Consider the following 22641-nt stretch of genomic DNA (forward strand, 5'->3'; position numbering starts at 1 on the left):
GTGATCTAGAGTTAGCTGTAATTAGCTATGATGACAGAGTTAAATTCAGTTGCCAAGATTGTAAATCAGTGGCTAAACAGGTTTCTACAGTAGAGCATCATAAATCTCAAATTACGTATTAAATACATTTACCTCTTTGGGAAGCAACTTTGTGAAAGGAAACAAGTGTTATCTAATCCTTACTTTCAAGTTAATAATGCGTTCAAACTATAAATGCAAATTAGGTATCTTATGTTTGTGCATCTATTTTTCCACCTACGGTAGCATTACACTTCAAATATTTTTAGTAATAAAACCAGAAAAAAATACCTTGCCGGTTTCTTGGCATTCCTACAAAAATACTGTTTAGGAGTGGTGGGGTATATAGTTGTAAATGTATCAGAATTCTGTGAAATGTTTTTGCGTAAACTTCAGAGAGAATTCAGGTTTTGCTCTTGTCCATTTTTCTTAACAGGTAGTAAATAAAGGTTGGGAAGTGGATGAACTCTAGCCTACTGTACACTGAAAAAGCAAAATGATACTAGCTTAAGGCACATGTATTCAAAAAGGAAAGCAGAATTCCATTATCTGTCTACCTCCTTGAAGTTACTTGCATGTTAATAACTAGTAAACATTGTAAAGAGCATATTAATAGTTACTGATCTAGTAAAAGATCATTGCTGGTATCTGGTGGTACCAGAAGCATGGCTAGTTATATTTGGTCAAAAAAATAAAATTAAAGTTCAAAGTTTAACATATCACTGGCTTGTATACATTCTGTCAGTGCTTTCCAGCGTGTAATATTTTTTACTTATAGCTGTTTAGCTGTATTTTGGGTAGTTAATATATTTAACAAGTATGTCAAATCTTTGCTTCAGCTTTTTTGTTACGAATGAAAAATGAACACATTTTAAGCTTTTTCATCCTTCTAACACCTTCATTCTTAGTGCTTTAATTTCCCAAATGATGCTATGTACAAGAAAGTATTAAAGATGTAATACAGTAGAAAAAAATTGAAAAGTTTACTGCAGCAAGGTAGAGATCTTGAGAGAGAGAGAGAGAGAGAGAGAGTGTGTGTGTGTGTGTGTGTGTATAGAGAGAGAGATCTTAGAGATTACATCTCTCTCTCTATCTCAGATATCTGTCTTGCTTGTGTGTGTGTGTGTGTGTGTGTGTGTAAGCTCTCCAGTATATATAATGTAAGCTAAGATTTCTATCTTGATATAATTTTACAGGTAATTGTGATATACGTATTTTCTACGTGTGCATGTGAATACACGCCCCCCCCCGTTTGTTACAATTTTACAACTACTTGTGTAAGTTGATTTTATATATTTATATGTGGAGGGGTGTGCATATGTATATAATCAACTTTAAACAGGTAATTGCACCTTTCACAGAAGACGGATGTGAATCCTGGGTAGTTTTACATTCCTGACACTTTTTTTTGCAGGATAGCTCTGCTCTGAATTCTGGTCAAACAGGTGAAACTACTTGCTGAACTGCTGTTAATTTTCTTTCTGTTGTCAACCTCAAAAATATGTGTCCTGAGCAACACTTAACTGATTATAGCTATAAATTCTGAAAACTTCTCAACTACAATCTGGCTATGGCATGGTAGCAAAAGAAACGTAAGTGATTTTATTTAGGCCCTTGCACTTCTCCTATTAAGATGGAGTTATAAAAAAAAAATACATTCAACTTTCTTATTCTATTTAAGGTTAGATTAGTAGAGTAAAACTGCACTGCCTCTCAATTGATCAGTTGACCGATTTTTTTAAAACAAAATGACTGTCTTGCTAGCATACCAATAGGACCATCAGTGTCCAACCATGCCGGAGCCAAGTGCCTTTTGTCATTTTCAGGACTTACAGGATGTCAACTGAATTTGGAGATAGCATGCCATTCACCAAAAGTGTCCCAACATTAGCTTCTTCCCAGTTGTTACAAGAGACTGTCAGCTGAGATGGTGGTTACTGTAGTGATATCTAATGGGGGTGGGAAAGGGTTGGTATCCTAGACGAGCATCAGCATTAATGTAAAAAAAAAAAAAAAAATCCAAGTGATCATCACTATTAATTACACCCTAGTTCTATAAAACTATCAGAGCTTGGAGAACTTGCATCTCTCTCATGCATTTTCATTGAATATGTGCTTGAAAACTGCAGGAGCTGAAGATTTTTGAGTTGTCTTCTGTAACGCCTGGTAGAACACACCTTGACATTGCAATACTGTCAACAAAAGTGTGAATAATTACAGGGAAATCTACAGCGAAAATAAAAGATCCCAACTGTTTAGCCACGCTGAGGTGAAAAACAAGCAGTCTTTTCCCCTGCTGCTACCAGAACATCTGGAAGCTGAAAGGGAAGTATTGGTCAGTATCAACCTAACGTTGTTGCTGACCTTACAGACAATATGAAGCAAAATCTCTCTGCTCTTTGACATTTCTTTCAAAGGCTTGTTTAACAGGAACGTGCCCTGGTTCAACATACACTGGCTTTCAAACTGCGTGGATTTGGTTGTTTCAGATTAGTTTAAACCTTTTTTCCTAATTGACTCAAATTAACCTCATAAACTGAATTTAAGCCATTCTGAGAAGTGTCCAGACAACCTTTTGACCTGGCTTAACTAAATTGGTTTAAATTCACAGTTTAAGTGCATCTTTCTTCAATAGACAAGTCCAAGTGCAACCAGAGGACCTTGTAATCAATTTAGTCATGGATCACAACCTTCTTGTGCAGGGTCCTGTACAAATGCATAATTAATGATGATCCTCTACCCCAAACAGCTTACATTTTAACCTCAGGAAAAGTTCCTTCATTCACTTTTCATTGGTGACTGACCCTCAAAAAAGACCAGAAGACCTCTAGTGACATCCTCCATCTGTGACATATTACACTCTGTATTGAGATTTTACAACTGGTTCCTTGGTCACATAATTCGGCTAACTCAGTTTGGAAATAAGCCTACCAACACCCAGCAAGTATTGTAATAGTCTAAAGTTATGCTTTCTCACCCCTATTATGTGCTCGTGTCTAACATTTAAGAATAATGGTTTGCATTTTGATTCCAGTAGTAGAGTTTAACTGTCACTTTGAACATCATACTGATACAACTGTATTTCAAAATACTGTACATCTGTGCTCAAATAGTTGCTGCAGGGATCATTTGGCAGAAAGAATTATGCATATTGTTGCCTGCAACTATAATCTGTATCATCTTTTTCAAATTTGAGTACTACTTTTGTTGAATCTATTGGACAAGTTTCAAAGATAAAATTGGTGTGTAATAAGTCTTTGCAACCTCTAATTTGTGAAGGAGTGCCCATCCAGTTAATACATGTTTATAGAAGCAAGGTGTTTTGAAATGGATGAAGTATACACTATAATTACTGATTTGTTTCCCATTTACCTTTGTCTTTGGCACTTGATGAAGAAAATTAATGCATTGCTTAATTTCAGAGTATTCCCCAACATCAAAAGTGTGTACTTGGTGGAGAGAGTTTAGACCTGAATAGTCACAGCAAAACCAAAATGTATTCTCATTTCACATTTGGATTTGATAATCTTCAACTAATTTGCCATCGTGTATGTGCATGTGTACATATATATTGTGTGTCACTTTTTAATATGCACTATATATAGTGCCTCCAATCCAAAAAGTTCAAGTTCAAGGCCCTTCATAAACCATTCAGAAACTGTGCAGAAGCACATGGAGGTTAAAGTACTGTGAATCTAAGTGTTCTGGCTCCAAAAACCGTGCCCTAAATACTGGGTTGTTTTCTTTTCATTAGGAAACAAAATTGAGAGGAGATTTCCAAAGGCATAAATTACAGATGCATGCCTAATTCCCTTCGAGTGACATTGTGAAGTAGGTGCCTAATAGTTACCCATGCCTTTTTGACAATAATTGTGCTGAATTGAGTAAAGCTGTGAAAAGGAAGGAAATGTTCCAAGGATGATGAAGATGACTGAAACCCAAATGTCTCTAGACTTGTCAGGCACTTGTGCCCACTCCCCCTCGCCCTCCCCCCATGGTTTTTGTTTTTCCTTATGCAATAAGAAGGTCTGAATAATTTTGTGTAACATTTGGGCTTGTTACTTTTTACATTCAAATCTTGTCTCCTCTATTTTCTGAAATCTTTCTTGGAACCAGAGCCACAGCGAATAAGAATGGGGGGTTTTCCCAACCCTTATTTTGGACCTGAGCTTCTGGAGCTGGTGATGTTTCTTTCCAGTAAGTGTTTTGAATTATAAAAGATGGTAACAAAAACAGCTCCAGAATTTATAAGTAAAAATTCCATCTCTTCTCAGCTGCGCACATTTTACTTCTGATAGGAACAGCATACTAGTTCTCCAGTCACTTTTCATAGGAGTTCTGGACACCACTTTGGACCGAGAGAGAGCTATTTGTAATGAGAGGACAACAGCATGCTGGGATGTTCAGTTCAGAATCGGCCAACTATTGAGTCATCATCTCAACTTCTGCAGTCTGTTCATTTCCCTTGGAAGTCTCATAGCAGGCCTGGCATTGCTTAGCTCTTGGGAATGAAGACATTATGTGACTGTAGACTGAAATGACTTGCTGCATCCCCACAGGATATACCTTATGGGGTGAACTGCTGTAATTTACTGAACCATTGCTGTAGCTGTGGTGGAAATTCAGATAATTCGAGGAAATAATTCATTAGAATGTGACCTAGTCTTAAAACAAGCAGTTTTCTCTGTGATGATGGCATAGGAAGAATCGGGGTGGGGAACGGGGAGGGGTTTAGAAAATGCCCGCCTGCTCACCTCCTAAGGAGTGCTGACCAGTTTGAGGTATTGAGGAAGATGATGACTCAAGTTGTGGGATTTCTGTCATTCTAGAAAGTATTTACAATTGGGTTTTTAAGGGTTTTCATTAATAGATCCACCACCTCCAAGGGAGGAGTGATCATGGTTCACTATACAATGGCCATTTATTTATGACTCGCAGTCATCTGAAGTTGTCACCCAGGTGGGGTAGACGAACTGCAAAATGGAAGGTTAAGGCAGATGCTATTTCTTTTTTGCCCAGTGTCTTCTCTAGTTATGATGACAATACCAAAGAGCCTTCTTGAAAAAATAGAAACATCTTCATGTTCATTGTTAAGGAAAGGAGTTTCTGCTTTTTTTTTTTTTTCCTACTGTGATTTTGTTTATTTTGGCAAGTTTAATCTTACAATAAACTTTACTTTGGATCTCTGAATATTGAAAGGGCAGCTAATAGAAAGGATTTGAGCCATACATGGCCAAATAAAACATTTTTCTAAACCCCCAGAATAGTGTCATGGTTTCATCCTTTATCATAAATGGGACTTTTTCAAAAAACTGTATTGCTCTGATAGTGGCCCCAATGCAGCTTCAACAGGAGTAGATGTATCCAATGCTAGATACTTTTTATAATTATGATATAAAATCAACTTCTAACTAATTTATTCAGTGATGCCATGGCCCAGTATTGTAGTGGCAAAACTTGGACAGACTTTAGTTCTTTATGGGATTATGTGAGGATTTTTGAGAGTGACTCTCTTTGAATTTACGTGCCTAAAATCCACCTAAATACCACCTTGGGTTCCTAACACTCCAGGCCATGAGTTGATTCCCTTTTGAAAATGACCTTAGCCTATTCAGTAGTAGCATTAGAGCAGGGGTAGGCAACATACAGCTGGTGGACTGGATCTGGCCCAGTAAGGTATTTGCTTTGGACTGTGGCCCTGTCCCCACCGTGGTAGATGGGGTGCTTCCTGTTGCCCCAAGATGTGCCAGGGGCACCAGACAGAATGGGCAGGCAGGGTCTTCATGAACCCTTGTAAGTGGGGCGTGCTTAGCTGGGAAGATCAGATGGGGTGTGGGTGGGCTGGCAGTGGGATCACAGTGGTGACAGCCCAGGGCAGAGACCAGCCGGCTCCCTGCGTGTCCTTGCCCACAGAACTGATGCCCGTAACAGGGATGTGCAGGGAGTGGTTTGCAGCTTTGCCCCAGGCCCTGACCTTGCATTGTCACCGTCTCAAAGTCCTAACCTCCCTCCCTTCTGCATGAGGCCCCATCACAGCCACCCAGCCAAGCATGCCCTGCCCATGTGGGGTTTGGGTCTGGTCTTTGGAGACCCCATTTGCTCGCTCCATCTGGTGCCCCTAGCAGTGGGTGTGGGGCAGACAGGCTGGGGCTGAATAGGCTCAATTGCCCCCTCCCCCATGCTGGGCCAGATCAGCACTCCCTCCTCTCCCCAAGCCTGCAACAGCTCACCAAAACTCCTTAAGTGGCCCTCCAGCCCAAGTAATGTAGCCATGATGGTACAAGATTTATGCAAGAGGCAAGGATTTTTTTTTGGAGGGGGCAGAGGGGAACAGAGGGAGGTGATATCTTCTATTGGACCAACTGCATAGTTGGAATAAACCTGGGCATTCTTTTGAATGCAGGACCTTCTTCATCAGGTCTCTGATAAAGTGGCATGATAAAGAATGACTTGCATTCGCATACTTGTCTAGCATCTCAGCCATGTTGGTCCAAAAAACATCATCCCTTAAAAAATCCTTCCCTCTTAGCTATTGAGGTCACTCAGGTCTTGCATTAAGTGAATTAGAGTTTAAATGCTGCTGGTTAGGCCTCATTATTTTAGGACTGTATAGGCAATAGCTCTCCCACATGCTAACTGTAGATGTGGACCCTCAAAGGCATTTAGATGCCTAATGTGTGTTGTTTTAAGTGGGAGTTGGACATTTGAGGAGATTGGCTTAATTTTATAAAGGATTCCTGGAGGTACTGTTTTTTAGGCGGAGTCCGAAGTGTGTATTTAGTGATGAGTTTTAAAATATAAAGGCAATATTGTAATGTGTTCACGCTGGGCGGCTGACTTGCTGAAAGGAAAAGATAATCTCAGAAAAAGAACCAAGGGCAAAACCAATTTCTGTCTCTGGAGAAGGGGGCAGATGCCGAGTTGATAATTCTCATAGCCCCACTTATGTCAATGGTGAGACATTGCATATGAATTCAAAATGGCTCTGTGTTTACATGGCTTTAAAATATATCACTTTATTTAGGTACAGGCAAGTGCTAAACAATACTTACAAGGCTACATGGACCTCATCTGCATTTCAGCGCATGAACTTTGTAAATTCAACACCAGTGCTGTTGCAACAACAAAAAGGCCTTTCCCAGAAATGTTTTCTGTCTTGATTAGTTTATTAAAGCTGACAAGTCTCTTTCCTTACTACAGCATTGGAGCCCAAGAGATGTAGCTGACAGTAGCATGGCATCTTTATTGTTGGTTGGGGTGGGGAGTTGTACAAATGAAAAAAGATAGCAAAGAGGGACCTTGCAAGGGAAACTGAACGTCGATTGGCGGGCACGTGCACATTTCTTAAGAAACTCAATGTTGTTTCGTTTAGAGGGGGGAAGTTCTAAGATTATAAAGGTTAATTTGCTCATCTGTAGATATAACGCAGTGGGAAATGTACTTGAAATCCTAACTATCTTTTAAAATATCTCCTGTTGTGGAATGGAGAAAGTCATGCTATGGTATAGTCTGTATTCTCCTTGCCTGCGTCTCCGTACTGTAGATAGGACACGTGCTGCTTATACAAACATGAACAAAGCGTTTGTTCCCCAGACTGAAAATTTCTTCCTGACATAGAATATTTTGTAGTCCTTTATCTTCTTCCAATTGAAGATCCCCAGGAATTAAGTGTGGTCCTCACTAAAGCGCAGAAAAATTAAGTGGCACAAAAGTGTTGGTATACATTAGAAATGCCTGAACAATCATGAGGTTGTTCAAGACCCATAGTATTTTTCAGGTGGTGGGTTGCTAGTGCACTATGTCATAGGCTAAGGACTTCCATTGTGTTTTACCTGACCAAAAGCTTCACCCTTCTGTGGCTTAATTCATCAAATCTAAATATACTGACAGGGTGAGTGCACTATTCCAGTCTGCCTGTATTGGATCACAATGTTATTTAACGTTTAAAAATGAAATTCCACTTCTAGAAAAATATGGCTTGTAAGCGACCTCACAATGCTGAAATCCTATGGACTCCTTTCTGAATAAGAACAACTCATAAATCATCTCTGGCATAAGTGGCTGCAACTCTATTGGCCACGTCCAGACATGCATGGGTGTTGGGTTCCCTGAGCATTTCCAGGGGCCAAAAAAATGCCCCTGTGCTGCAAAGTAGCAGCCAGGGGAATGCCTAAACCTGCGGTGCGTGACGCTGCAGATGGGTCTGCGGTGCCACATACTGCACGACTGCACTTGTTTGGATGCAGCTATTGATATGAATTAAAGTTGTACGTTTTCCCTGAAGAGGTGTTTGGTCACGTTTCGTGGTACAGAATATTCTGAAATTGCCAAAGACAGGTGAAACTCGCGTGATCTTTGCGTATGCTATATCTTGCTCAGATAAGAGTCATTTTCACAAGCAGTTCAATCGTTTAAAATGAAAGAAAAACAAAACAAAGTAATTAATCTTGTGTGAACTTTCAAACCGTCTGTTACCAAGGGTTGTTGTGGGGTTTTTTTCCTCCCCTTAGATTTTGGACTTCCTCTGTGTATGATCCAAGAAGGTTAGTAAAAATCTTTTCTGGGAAAATACAGGTTTCAAGTACCCTGATTGTGCTATGATATTTGTTCTACCTGAAGCTTTTTAGATAACAAGCATCATGCCGTATTTTTGTTCATTTATGTCCTATTGAAGATCAGGAGAACACAGAAATAGCAGTCGGTGAACGTATTAGAAGTATATACACAGTTTGTGATAGTCAGATCAAGGAGGACTTGTGAAGGAGAGGAGACTTTTCTTCATCTAGTAATTCACTTTCACAAAAGGGAAAAGAACAGTCACTAAAAAAGAAATTTATCTTATTTCTTTTGCTTGCAAGTACTGTCTTGTGTTTAAGCAATAGATTGAGACTCAGATCAGGATTCATTACCCAGCTAAGCTATAGATTGAGACTCAGATCAGGATTCATTACCCAGCTCTGTTCCAGGATCCCTAGTGACCTTGGAAAAGTCAGTTCAATTTTTAAAGGTATATGAGCAGCCACGATTGTGTGGACAGACATCAGACTTGGCTTCCCTTTCCTTTCCATAAAGCTTGACAGTTTCTACCCTAGAAGGATATTGGGAATATCCTCCTAGAAGTGAGGCAGTTTGATAGCACTGGCCTCAGCAGAATTTGACGTGATTTAATGAGAAGGAACTGTGCGTGCACACGGTACAGCTTGTACCACTATGGTACAAATTAAAAGCGCTTCATATTGTGCCTTTACCTGAAGTCCTTTTAAAGTACATCTTTCTAAGTCTTCCAAAATACTGCCCAGCTATGGATACCCAAGTCTCTGCCAACAGCATATGCCTTAGCTGCTTGGATTTCCAAACCTTTCCTCTCCAGTTTACCTGAAAATCCCTTCCTTAGGCACCTATCTCGCACCACCTATAGTGTGGGGAGTGGAGGCCTGTCACTCTGGACTGAGTTGTTAGACCTAGGAGTTAGCTGTTGCAACATGTGAACACTTTTAAGAATTTAGCTCAAAAATAAAGCTCTAGATCTAAAAAACTGGGAGTATTGCAATTTCCTGTGTTCCCTTCCCTATTTATATTTAACTTCTCAGGCAGAGTCTCGTATCCCATGTATGTTCAAAATATAACAATGGAGTGCTGATCTTTGTAATTCTTCCTGGCACCTCTGTGATGCAAATAACCACAATTGTTATAAGCGATTGTTCATCAATTCAGAAAAATAATATATTTAAGTGTGTGTTAATGGTAGGGCCACCAGGGCAAGCCCATGATTTGCATGCTGTCAGTGCATGGCATGCTCCATCCAATTCGTCCTCAGTGAAGCATAAAGCCCAAATCTGATAAATCAAATAGTTCAGATAGGCTGAAGGTCCAGACGCTCAGAGGGCAGATACTTCTTAGAATTGCTTTTGGATTCCCCATATATCAATCATGACATAAAATCAGAGGAACTATGCTACATACAGCAGCAGACCCATCCTTTGTGGTAGCCTTATCTGGATCTTATCAATGCCGCCCATTATACACCATTAATTACACCTGAGTCCACAACACGGTCCAAATACTATTGCAAGTTAAGTAGCTGCAGTGTTAAGACACTTCGGGCAAGATTTTAGAAGGTTTTTTAGGTGGCCAAAGATGCTGATACCTGCTTAGAGGAGAATTTTCCTAAAGGCGTTCAGGCACTTAGCCCCCGTTGCTTTCAAACCTGCCCTTTTAGAAGCCTGCATCCCTTTACAAATCTGTCCTTCGCTGCTTCGAGCTCCCCTGAGCGCAAGGTTGCTTTCTGAAAAACAGTCTGTCCTAGGATGCCTTTCTGAAGCCAGTTCTTCAAATCTGGCAGAGCCAGGCTGCTGCAGCCCTAATGTGGCTATTTTGTGCCTGACTGCTGCTGTTTGCTGCATCTCCTGCACTGCAGATTAGTTAAGTGTTTCCAGCTTTCTGATGTTTCCCTTTTCTGAAGGAGCTGGGTTGTCGCCTCCCTCCACTTAGAGAATTTGGAAGCCTCCAAAGGGCATGTAAGGCCAAAAAAGGAAGATGCAACCTGTGATGGATCCATCTGCGTCTTAAGAGAGGTTCTGGGGTTAGGTGGTATCAGAGGTGCAGAGCCGGGTTTCAGTATAAAAGGAGGCAAAGGCAGATGGGGAGTGCACAACCTGAATTCTGGGTGAGGATGAGATTTGGGGTGCATGCCCTACATCTAACCATTTCAGGTGGCTTGAAAACGAGCATGATGCAAACCTTCTCTTTCATCTGGGTAAGAAGATACTTTTGAAGCTGGACTGGTGTAGGGGAGACTTCTTTCAAGAGGGTTGGAGTAATGCTACCCTAGGGAGGAATAACAGTAAATACTAAACTTTTCCTGGCATATTTCTAGGAACTGTGGGGTTCTGTTTTTCAGTTTTGTACTGGTGATGAGCCACATAATTAGTCACTGGGGATACTGGACAATACAGGTGGACATTAAGAAATGCCTGGCTTTACCTCGCCTCTTATACTTTTTCATTTATTGAAGAAAATATATGCTGGTCTTGGCCATAGCCCATTGAGCTCAATCCACTTCCATGGGCTTCAAATACACCTTCAAAGGCACCAAACATTAGCTTCATAATATCCTTAGGTTAGGACTACAAATGATATAAATGCTAGCAAATATTTTTATTCCCTCAGAGTGTACTGTGCTGCAGCAGAACCCTCTTGCTATGCTGCATGATGGACTGCATTGCAAATAATTATAGAGTTGATGCATGTTGTAAAGTGTAATCCTTTAAATATGGCTTTTTCTAGTCATTCTGACTGAGCCTGAGAGACAAGTTTGCCTAAAAAAAAAAAGGAGACTGACAATGTGTAGTTATGCTGCAAGGTGAGCATGAAATCATTTTGTGTGCCTAAGCATACATAAGTTATAATTATAAAAAAAAATAGGAAGTGAAACAATAAAATGTAAATGTAATGTACCCACTGAAACAATATAATGTAAAAGAAAGCAGCGTGGAGACAAAGATGTTTCTTGAAGGGATAAGAGCTACTTTACAGCAGTGGTTTTCATACTGTTTTTGGCCACCTACCCCTTTACCTGCAAAATATTGCTGCTTGTACTCCCTACACTGGATACAGCTCTACATATTCATTCCTTATGAGGGCGGTCAGCACCAATGCGAGTGCGTGGCAATGCAGTTGCACTCTGTGCACTGACCAATCAAGCTCTACTGCCATTATTAAAATGTAGGCACATGCCCCTTGGCAAAGTGCTGCATACCCCAGTTTGAACACACTGCTGTACAGCATGTCTGCACCCCAGCGTGGCGCTGAGCTGCATCTCAGTACTCTGCGGGCACTGTCGTTCAAAACCAAGTGTGATGTAGCCACCTTAATGGCAGTGTTGCAAAGACCTCTTTCTGGTCCTGTCTCTACAGTAGTGCCCTCAGGCATCCTGTGCTTTTCCTCTGGGTCAGTCTTCTAAACTAGAAGTAGTTGAACTGTTTGCATAGGCGAATTAGCACCCCACCACCAAAGCTAGCGCTCTGAGTTGTTAAAATGCCGAGCTTGGCATCAAGAGATTTGGGTCCTGTTCCCTCCTTTGCAGTTGATGCATATTCCTCCTCCAGACAAGTCGCTTGTTGCAGAAACTCCTATATTCCCCTGCCAACCCCACCCCATCTTCCAGCACAGGAGAAATATGCTGAACACCTTTCTTCCCCCGGCCTGATTTCCCTGAATCTATTCTCTGTATCACAGATCTTCACTTAGAATTGCTCAAATCAAGCAGGGGAGCGAAGGTGGGAATGTGCGTGTGAAGGGATGGATAGAGAAGGAGAAGCCCCTGACGTTCTCTCCCCTCGTGGAGGAAAGGAGCATGGGTACAAGGTGGCTAAGGCTCTCCTGCCATTGCCTGGAAGCTTCTAATTTTAAAGGACTAATGCATCCCAATCGTCAATGATGGGTGGGGATTTATAGCACAGTTGCTTGCCTGATTTTAATGCGAGGGAGGATGGGATGTGGTTGAAGCCAATTTCAAAATTGCCTTGAACAAACTGAAATCAGAAAAAAAAAAAAGATTTTTCACCTCCCAGCGAATGAATGCTATACCATCAATGTAACAGCATGCTCAGGCTGTTTCCACATCTCCAGGCATTTCTTTTTCTAGGAGCAGTGGTAAGATGGGGGTTGGCATGATCTAACATCTTTGCCCCACCACTAATTAGATATTGTAATTCTGTTATAACCACACATGCTAACTGCATGCCCCAGCCATATTCTACAAACTGGAATTCATCTAAGTCGATTCACTGGCTTTTTAATTGCTGTTAGATTAGCTCTTTTGGATACAGATGAATTCCTTAGTCTTACTGTCTTTAAAAGTGCGTATTCAATACAGAAGCCAGAAAAAATCATGTCCTCTCATGTGCTTGTTACTTCGTATGTAATGTAAGGGTGCAGGGGTAAAAAGGCAGATATTTCCAAAAACACTTAAAAGATTGTTTGTATACCGATATTTTTTTATGAATTAAAATAGAGAACCATTCCTTACACCTTACCATGGAACACATGGGTTTCTTTTGCTGCTTTCATATTTCATTAAAGCTTTGTAGGGGGCAGGAGTAAAATCTAAATTGGTACATAATTAAAGGGCAGTGTCAGACTAAACATATTTTGAAGACCTGAACTTTGCTTTTTACCTGGATTGCTAGCAACACCCATGATTATTATACACGTATTACTCTGAACATTGCATATATACTGTCACCATTTGTCCTTCCGTCTGTATGAAATTAAAATACTACTTCATTTCTGTGCTTGGCCTGTTTTGCTGCCAGGATCATATTAACCAGGTCAACACTGCAGGGTTTTACATTGTAAATACTCTTAGATAATGCTTGTATCCAAACCTAATAAAGAAAAGTATACTGATGTTAATGTCTTTTTTTCATGATTTTTTTTTCTTAAGAAGCTTTCTAATTGCATTTCTGTCACAAACTGTAATATCTGGTTTTGATGCAACACACCATCACGTGTGCACTAGAGACTAAATCCTGGAGGATGCTGAGTTGGTGCTGTGACATCCTGAGCACCTGCCTCTCTCAGGTGAAGCTAGGGAGACGAGAGGGGCCTGAAGGTCTTCATCAGTTCGTCATGCAAAGGCCCAGTCCTGCTTTATGAGATCATTGCTGAAGATTTCAATGGGAGCCATGTCAGAATCTGAAGTTGGGTACATTTTGACAAGTGAAAAATGAGACGGTTTTCAAAGCCCCTTCAGCATCTTGACTTTTGCAGAATGACATGCTGCCATTTAGGATGGCTGACAAAATCCAGCTGTGACAGGTGTCGGATACAGCAGTAGAGAAGAGTGAATTCCACCACGCTGGCTTTGTTGATTTTATGGGAGACATGGAAAGAGGCCAGGGAGGGTGTGTATTATGTGGTAATGTCATTATACTTGGAAATAATAATACATTCAGCAGTCCTAGAACTCTGCAATATCAGAAAGGGCATTATTTACAAAGTGGCCCTATCTACATATACCAGTGAAAGCTGGTTTCTGAGTTTCATATTAATGCGTATTTGCATTCTCGGCAACCTATCTGATAATGCTTATACACGGAGACTTAAGCTCCTTAAGCATTGTTCACACCTCCATGAAAAATAATGCAGTTAAGTTCTCCCTTTAAATAAACTTTATAAGCAAATCTATTAACATTTATCTTCAATCTGCCACACGGGGAAACATGTAGACAGTTCTGTAGTGTCTTATAAACCTTGGGCTGCCAAGTATTAGGTAATAAATTAAATGAGAACGGAGCTCTTCTCTCACTATCTTCCTGCTTTGTTTTTCCACGTGGGAATGCTGAAGTTGAGTCCAAAGGATGCCATCGTCAGACCCCAGAGAAATGTACCCCCACACTGACAAATAGGCCCAATGCATAGCATGCATCTTAAAATGCTTCCATCACAGAGGTTTATCACAGCCTGAACACATTAAAGACATTCTTAGTAATGGATTATTTGTATCATTTTAATATGGTTGTGTGTAAACAGAAGCAAATAGGTAAATTTGGCTTTAGCTGTGTGGAGATGCCCATCGGTAGCACATGCTAGTCTTGTTGGGAGAAAGGCACTGGCAGGGAAGTCAGGCTGCTGAAGTTCAGTTCCCAACTCCTCCTACGTATTTTGCCGGCAACTCTGGGCATGTAACTTAATTATGCTGTACCTCAGCTTCCTTTTTTCTGAAGTGCAAATGAACATTTGCTAACTCACCAAATTGGACAGGATAAATTTGATTGTCTTTGTGATCAGATATGACAATGGTGGGAACTGTGGAACTAATGGGGCAAACAGAGTTTGGACCACACTCTGGAATTTGTCTGAGTACTGTCTCCCTGCCAGAAAATCCTACTGGACAATTTTTTAAAAAAATCTCCTGGAATTGTATTCTCAGTTAAACCCCAGAGGTTTTTTTCAAGTGATTTCTATAGCATCTAATGGTTTTCATCTCCTTAATTTCTGTAGGATTTTTCCATACAGGTAGTGGGAATTCTGCCTGTGTGACAACCTGCAGGATTTGGCTCCTAACCATAAAAGTTAGCTAGCTGGATTTATAATATGCCATAATAGAGTATAAATATGTAAACAGAGAGTCAAGCATGCACAGGCAACATAGACCATTGATAATTCCTTGTCAGATTAAGCATATGGCCAGCAGCTGGCATTTATACAGACCTCTTTGAAAATAAATAATAAAATAGATATACACTTTGCTGCATATTATTAAGTGACAATAACTCACAGGAGGGAAGAGCCTGGCCATACAGAATGTTTCCTGCTCTTACTTAAAGCAGCTTTCATTTCTTCACAGAAAAAGAAAAAAAAGTGTTTATAAGAAGGTATCTGGGTTGAGGCTGTATTGGTCTAGAGGAAAATGCAATCGGGACTCATCTTGTATTAGACAAACAAGATTTTTGCAAAAAAAAAAAAAATTCTTTAATTGAAAGTTTTTGGGCACAAACACCCTTCATCAGGCATTGGAGAAAAGATTGTAGAAGTTCTCCTGAGTAGAAATGAAATTTCATATTTCGTAGGATTGAAATATAGGAGTAACAGAACAGAAGCTTAGTGCACATAAACCAGTTTCAAAATGGCTGAAACTGGTTTAAGATAAACCTAGTTGAATGTAGTATCAGACTTAACTGATCTGGGGCAAACCAGTTTATGAAACTTCTGTCCCAGACTCTTTCCTGGTTCAAGTTAAAAGTTAATAAGTTAATTTCCTGGGCTGGGCTGCACTGTTAGCTCCATCAGAGAAAGGTTGTGTGGGGGTGGAGAGTGAGAGGCAGGCAGGCAGGCAGGGATTGCCTCACCCAGGCAAACCCTGGCTGGGGTCAGGGAGGGAGGGGTTAAAACCCCCTTCTCCCAAATATAGAGCTGCCCTGCCCTGCTAAACTTACTGAAATTTACTGCTGGCTGTGACTGCAGACTACAAATCCCAGAGGCACCTGGAAGCAGGAGGAGGAAGTGATGACCAGCTCTGCAGAGTCCTGCTGATGTAATTCTGGACTGCAAATCCCAGAGACCACAGGGGCAGCAGGAAGAGGAAGTGCCAGAGAGTTGTGCTCTAGTGCCCCCCTGGCTTCTGGCCTGAGCCACTCTAGGCATGTCACTGCATTTCCTGAATCAAAGGTAAATGTGTATCTAGTTGTTTCTCAGTTTAATCTTTGCAGCTTAGACTAACCAGGTTAGACATTAGGAAGAATTTTTTTACAATAAGGGTGGCCAGAGTCTGGAACGCTTCCAAGAGAGGTGATGCTAAGTTGGAGGTCTTCAAGAGGAGACTTGACAATCACCTGGCTGGGGTCGTCTGACCTCGGTCCCCTTTCCTGCCAGAGGCAAGGGGTCAGACACCATGATCCATTGGGTCCCTTCTGATTCTATAATCTATGAAATCTATGAAACCTGCAAAGGCTGAATCAATTCAGCCTCAGGATTTTTGACTGTCTGTACTTAGCCATAAATGCTGCTGTAGGTTAGCGCTTGTTAATACAAGTACTATCCTGCAGTGGCATTTTTTAAAGTGCAATAGTGTAGATGCTAACAGGGCTGGCTGGGGCACGAGTATGCTTCGGTGTGGGGGCAGCCTGCCAGCTAGCCCTGTACTGAAGCACCCTCTAGCCCCAGCCAGCCCCTCTGCAGCATGTTGAGCTGGGTCAAAGCAGACCTAGGTTGGCAAGCTGACCCCCCCCCACCCCCAGCTCCCCTACCACCTGGGGCTGATCCCCAGCTCAACATGCTGCAGTCTCAGGCGCACATGTAAATGCAGTGCCCAGGAGCAGTAAACCCTAGTGTGATATGTGCTGGAGTTTATTGCTTTGCATTAATCACGTGTGTAGATTCACCCAATGATATGTAAGCAGGAGTAAATGTATAGATGACCTTTGAAAGTTGCAGTGTGGAGTCTAATGTGAGAAAAAGTGGGGACCTAGTTCAGGGATTCAAGGTGAAGTGGTACCATGGCCACCATGGTTGTTGAAATAGGCAACTTTAAGTGTGCGTGGATTAGAGAGGGGAAAATTGAGAATGCTGCCTCCAGGGAAAGAAAAATAACTACAATATGGACTGTCACAGGCCGGGGTCCTAAAAGCGGCCATGATCTCTCCTGGCGCCCCCTACCGTGCCAAGTCGGTGTCAATGCACACTCATTCTCGCCCGCCATGTCTTTGATGTTAAGAGTATTAAGGGAGGCTGCCTTTAGTCCTCCTTGACACGGTACCCTGATGTACTCCAGTCTGTGCCCCGTCTAGGGTGATTCGGTGCCCTCACGCCTTAAGGGCTACGTGTAGCTCCTACCACCCGATACCACGCCCCAAGCCTCTCAGATGTACCGGGCGTTGTCTAGTCAATTACTGCTGCCCGCACCCTCACGGACACCCTCTGGGCTTGTCTTATATTTGTGGCCCACACCAGGGCCCTTCTCTGCGCCCGCGCCCACGCTGGGGCCTAGCCTCACGATCCCTGCCCAAACTGGGGCTTTGCACAATCCCACAATCGAGGCTCAGGTGGCTGTAGCCGTGCCTGGTCCCAGACCCCCTTCTCGGGTCTTATGCCCCACTGGGGCTTCCCACAATCAAGGCTCAGGTGGCCATAGCTGTGCCTGGCCCCCCCAGACCCCCCTTCTCGGGTCTTGTGCCCGCACTGGGGCCTTTCTCTGTGCTCTCGCCCACACTGGGGCCGGGGTCGATACACCCCAAAACGCCACGCCCTCTCTAGCCCTGGGTATCCACGCTACCGTGGAGCCCCATGAGGCCTCCTCCAACCTCTATTAGCCTCACCCGGTCCTCCGGTGTAATAACAAACAACAAATGCAATAACACGAGCCAACCGGCTATAACTCAGACTAAGCCTCCTGGCTAAATGCAATCTGTAAGCCACTTGACTAATCATCATTCCACTCCCTACCAGGGCTTTCTCCACCCAGTCTCCTTGAACCAAAGCTGCTCAGGTCATCAGGCTTCTCTATGCTGCTTTCTAGGAGCAGGGTACTGAAGTGCCCTGCGACATGGTCAATAGTTTTGCCAGTGGAATTAGAGAGGAAAGACCATGTTGAATATGCCAGAATGAACAAGAGAAGTTAGTGCCAGTTTCATTCCTCACTCACTGCATACCCAAAGGTTCATCATCATTGCTATTATGTATTTCAGTGATCTCTAATAGCATAACCCTGATGATGGGACACCCCATGCAAATGGACATCCTGCCCCTTACTCTGGGATTAAGACAAGAGCCGAGGTGGAATCAACAAATGGATTGGGGGTGCGCAGACTAACTGGTTCACACGATCAACAGTAGTCGCAGCATATCAGTTGTTGGGTGTATTGCAGGCACTGTACCAGAGATGAGTTGTACGGAGGGCAGGCATGTAGCCATTTTCAGGCGTATCTACACCAGGGGATTCTCTTTTGTTCACGGGACCCTGAGAACTAAAGGACTCTGATGCTATGTACTGCTCCAGTCCTTTTAAGTGACGTAAAGGCACAAGCATATTGGTAAGGACCTTAGTCTCAGTTTTCTTCAATCTCAGCCCAGGCTAACTTAAGTGGAAGACAGAGCTATTAACCTTTATTCCTTTAGCCAGCCAGCTTCTCTTGTACGATGCTGGATTCTATAAGGCCAGCATCAAATTTTGTACTTCCTTTTGCCTCTGCTGCATGTCAATCCTGTACTGAGAAGGACATGGGAAGACCCCTATGTCCATGGTGAAGTTGCATGGAAATGAATGGGTTCCTGTACAGGTGCAGTTACCCATCCATGGGCCCTTGTTGCAGGATAAGGCCTTTACACATTATCCTGGGATTGCTCCTGTTGTAAATAAGCTTTGCAAGATAGTCTTACCTTCTCTAATTTAAATCTGGTAGTCACATAATGAAGAAGTAACAGTTTCTCATACCATTCAAACAACTTTAAAAAAAAAAAAAAGGCAAAACTGGCCAAATTAACATCAGCAAAACCACTGCTAAACTTAAGTGCTTTTTCGAACCATAGTTGCCATAACAACTTTATGCAAAAGTCTTTGGTGGTAACTTTGTACTCAGCCCTATTGAGGCTAAAATAACCTTACTCTTGTGCTAATACTTAGCCAGCATAGTAAATACTATTGGTTACAGAAAATTAAAACTTTTAAAGAGTGAAACTACTTTAACTGAAGTAAAAGAAACCTCTTAAATCTAAGTGTTTTTCTTCTTGTAAAAAAAGCATAATTTGTCAGACATTAAAATAACAAAAGGTCTTTGAAAAAGGATTATGGTTTCTGATGTTTCGCCACTAGAATGGATTTACTTTATATCCTACTGATGTTGTAATCTTGAATTCTGAGGTAATGTTTTAGCCCTTTCTTTTCACATAAATACAGATTTCAATGATAGCACTTCATTTCCTCTATAGAAGTTTCCTTTATTTTTCAAACTACTCATTTTCTCTTGCTTAAACCATTTCATCAGAATAACATACAAATTGGATGCAGTGCTTTATTTGGAGGAGAGAAACAGTTAGAAAAGCAGTGCATTTCAAATCGAAACACTGTTGACTGCTAGGTAGACTTTTAAATGGAGAATATCCATATGGCTCCTATGCATGTGTTTCCTTGAAAAGATTTTTTTTTTAGTTAAAAGACTATTCTATGGTTTCCTTGTAATATATATATATAAAAGATATATCTATCTATATCTAGATAGATAGATATGATATCTCTATCTCTACCTGTCTATATAGACATCTATATATAGATAGATATAGATAGCTATATAGACATCTATATGTCTCTCTCTCTCTATCTAGATCTATATATCTCTATATCTATCTCGCTATCTAGATAGCTATCTAGATAGAGAGCTATAGAGATATACAGATCTACATATATAGATCTATCTATATATAGATAGATATCTAGATATCTACACAGAAAGATATCTATAGATAGTGATATATAGATAGATATATCTTCTATAATGCATAATCACTTGAATGCTTTTATAATGCTATCAGGGATAAAAACAAATGCATGTTTTTTTCCCTCCTGAGGTACCAAGCACTACTTTTTACAATGAAAAAAGCCTATGCTAACATGATAAATAAATCATTTGCTAATCAGATCAACTTCATTTCCCTTTGAAACATAGTGCCTTGGATTTTGACACATCTCTCTGGGCAGCATAGATTTAATTAGCACTAAATCTCTTTTTAAATTCACAAATACCCATCCCTCTCTCAGATTAAAACAATTATAGAAACTACACAGGTTTTACTCCTTCTCCCTTTTTTTTAAAATATCGTTGTGAGGGGGAGGCAGAAACAACTGTGTATAGAAAGGGTTGTGGAGAACTGTTGTTTTACCAACAAGGGAACAAAAAGCTGGGAACACCGCACACTGCAGCGGTGAGCAACGCTAGAACATTTCAGCAACTTCATAGTGGTTAGCTCAGTTGCCAACTTGGGTTCGTTCTGCTAACCCTCACCCTACAACTTGCCTTAGAATGGATAGAAAAATGTTGCTTTTGTACCAATTTTTTCTCTTTATGTGCAACAAAGTAAATGCCAACACCTTTTCTACTTCAGCAGAGCCAGCAGGGAGGAAATTCATGTAGTAATTATTACCTTAAGCAAGCAGGCAATAAAGGCTGCTTCTCAAGCCATGTCATTTGAGATGATAAAGGGGGAATTATTGGCACACTGTAATATGTAACTGTGGACTTGAAATACAGCATCCTGATTCTGCTGTCCACATGGAAGTATGGCATGGAAGCCAATGGAGTCACAGGTGGTGAAAATGAAAGCAGACTCTGGCACGGTGCACAAGGGGACTGCCAGCACAAGAAAATTGCCCTGAAAGTGTGCGGCGCTTGGAGTTGTTCGAAAGCACCTACAGGATTTAGAGGCAAGAGTCTTACTGAAAGTCACTGGAAGCTGTCTGGGTCTTTGATCAGAAATCTGGCAGTTTTAATCTCAGGGGTATGGGGAAGACACTTTCTGTATCAGAAGCATACAATCAAATCCCAAATGACCTTGATGTCATATTTTAACAAAAAACTTCCTTTGGGTCTGTTGCCTTATAAGTAGATCCTCTCCTGGTACAAGCTGGGGGAACTGGTGTTAACTTTAGTGGGCCTATAGCAATTTAGAGCAACTTTGAAGATGAACAAAAAATGGCTTTGCTATACATTTAGTGACTACGACAAGTCCTTAGTCCTCCATGAAGACCAGCGCCTAGGGTAGTTTTGCAGAGAGTAGCGCCTTGAAGGAACGTAGGTCGTCCCACACTTTTTTGTTGATTAAGCAGCTGATCCTCTGTGTACTACTGTGTTGGTGATGGATCGTATCTGAGACAGGGCAGGTCAGGTAACTGGGATGAACTGAGATGATGTGTTTGTTTTTAAAGTAGGAAAGTACCTGGCCTCTCCTTTCTGGAGGCAGATGTGCTTCAAAAGTGACTGGTTGGCTTTTGTGTTTCAGTGGACTGCTCCCATGGTTATTGTGTTTCTAGTCAGGAGAGGGAGCTCTCACCCCAGCTGCCAAAAAGGCAGGAGCTCTTTTCACACAAGCCAGATGGAAGCTCCCCACCCCACCCCCAACTAAAGCGGGTAATGCATGTCCCACCTTCTTCCACTTTTTTCCATCCCTGGACTAGTTTAGCTTCCAGCGAGACCTCAAGGATCAGGATTGTGAAAAAAAATTCCATAAAGCAGCCACCTAATCCTCCATTTCACCAAGAGCACCCAGAGTTGCCGTAGCATGGGTTGACCCATGGAATCTCACTTATCATCAGAGTTTTACGGCACCAATGCTTGGCAGAATATCCTTTCTCTTGTTTCATCACATAGGGAATACAGATGGCCCAAAGGGCAATCTGACTGGTAGTTTATCAATCGTTTATTCTAGTTTGCTTTAAAGCTCGGGGCTCTCAGAAGACTGAACGATAGTGATGGTTTGTATAGGCGAGACTGGCTTTCAATGTTGTCTCTCTGTTTAATCATATCTTTGTTGTTTATCCCCTCTTGAGATGTGTGGCAGATTTATTTCTCCTAATTTTTTAAATACCAAGTGTATCTAGTGTTCTTATTACTCCTAATTAATGTGCGAATAAAGAATCAAAGAGGGTATTCCTCCAATGAGTTGTTTTTGAAGAGTGACAAATTAATCCCCTTGGATATGGCTGAAGCCAGGAAAGATTTCCTCTGTTTTGTTCCTCTAATAAACTGCAGCAATTAGGTGTTCAAAACTCCAGGTTTTATGACAAATAGTTTTTAATGCCTATTTTACTCTCTCTGTCAGAATAAGTGGATTAACTCCTTCAGGCAAGCATTCTCCCAGATAACTGAAAAGATTAAGAACCATATTTTCATTAATAGCTACCTGCATAAACCTATATCTATATAGATGTATAGATATATAGATATAGGTTTAAGCTACCTGCTATATACTGTCTCTGTCAGAATAAGTGGATTAACTCCTTCAGGCAAGCATTCTCCCAGATAACCGAAAAGATTAAGAACCATATTTTCATTAATAGCTATCTGCATAAACCTATATCTATATAGATAGATATATAGATATAGGTTTATGCAGGTAGCTATATATATGTGT

This window comes from Crocodylus siamensis, chromosome 7 (genome assembly GCF_052110815.1).
Source record: "Crocodylus siamensis isolate JL-2025a chromosome 7, ASM5211081v1, whole genome shotgun sequence".
In the NCBI taxonomy this organism is placed as follows: domain Eukaryota; kingdom Metazoa; phylum Chordata; order Crocodylia; family Crocodylidae; genus Crocodylus; species Crocodylus siamensis.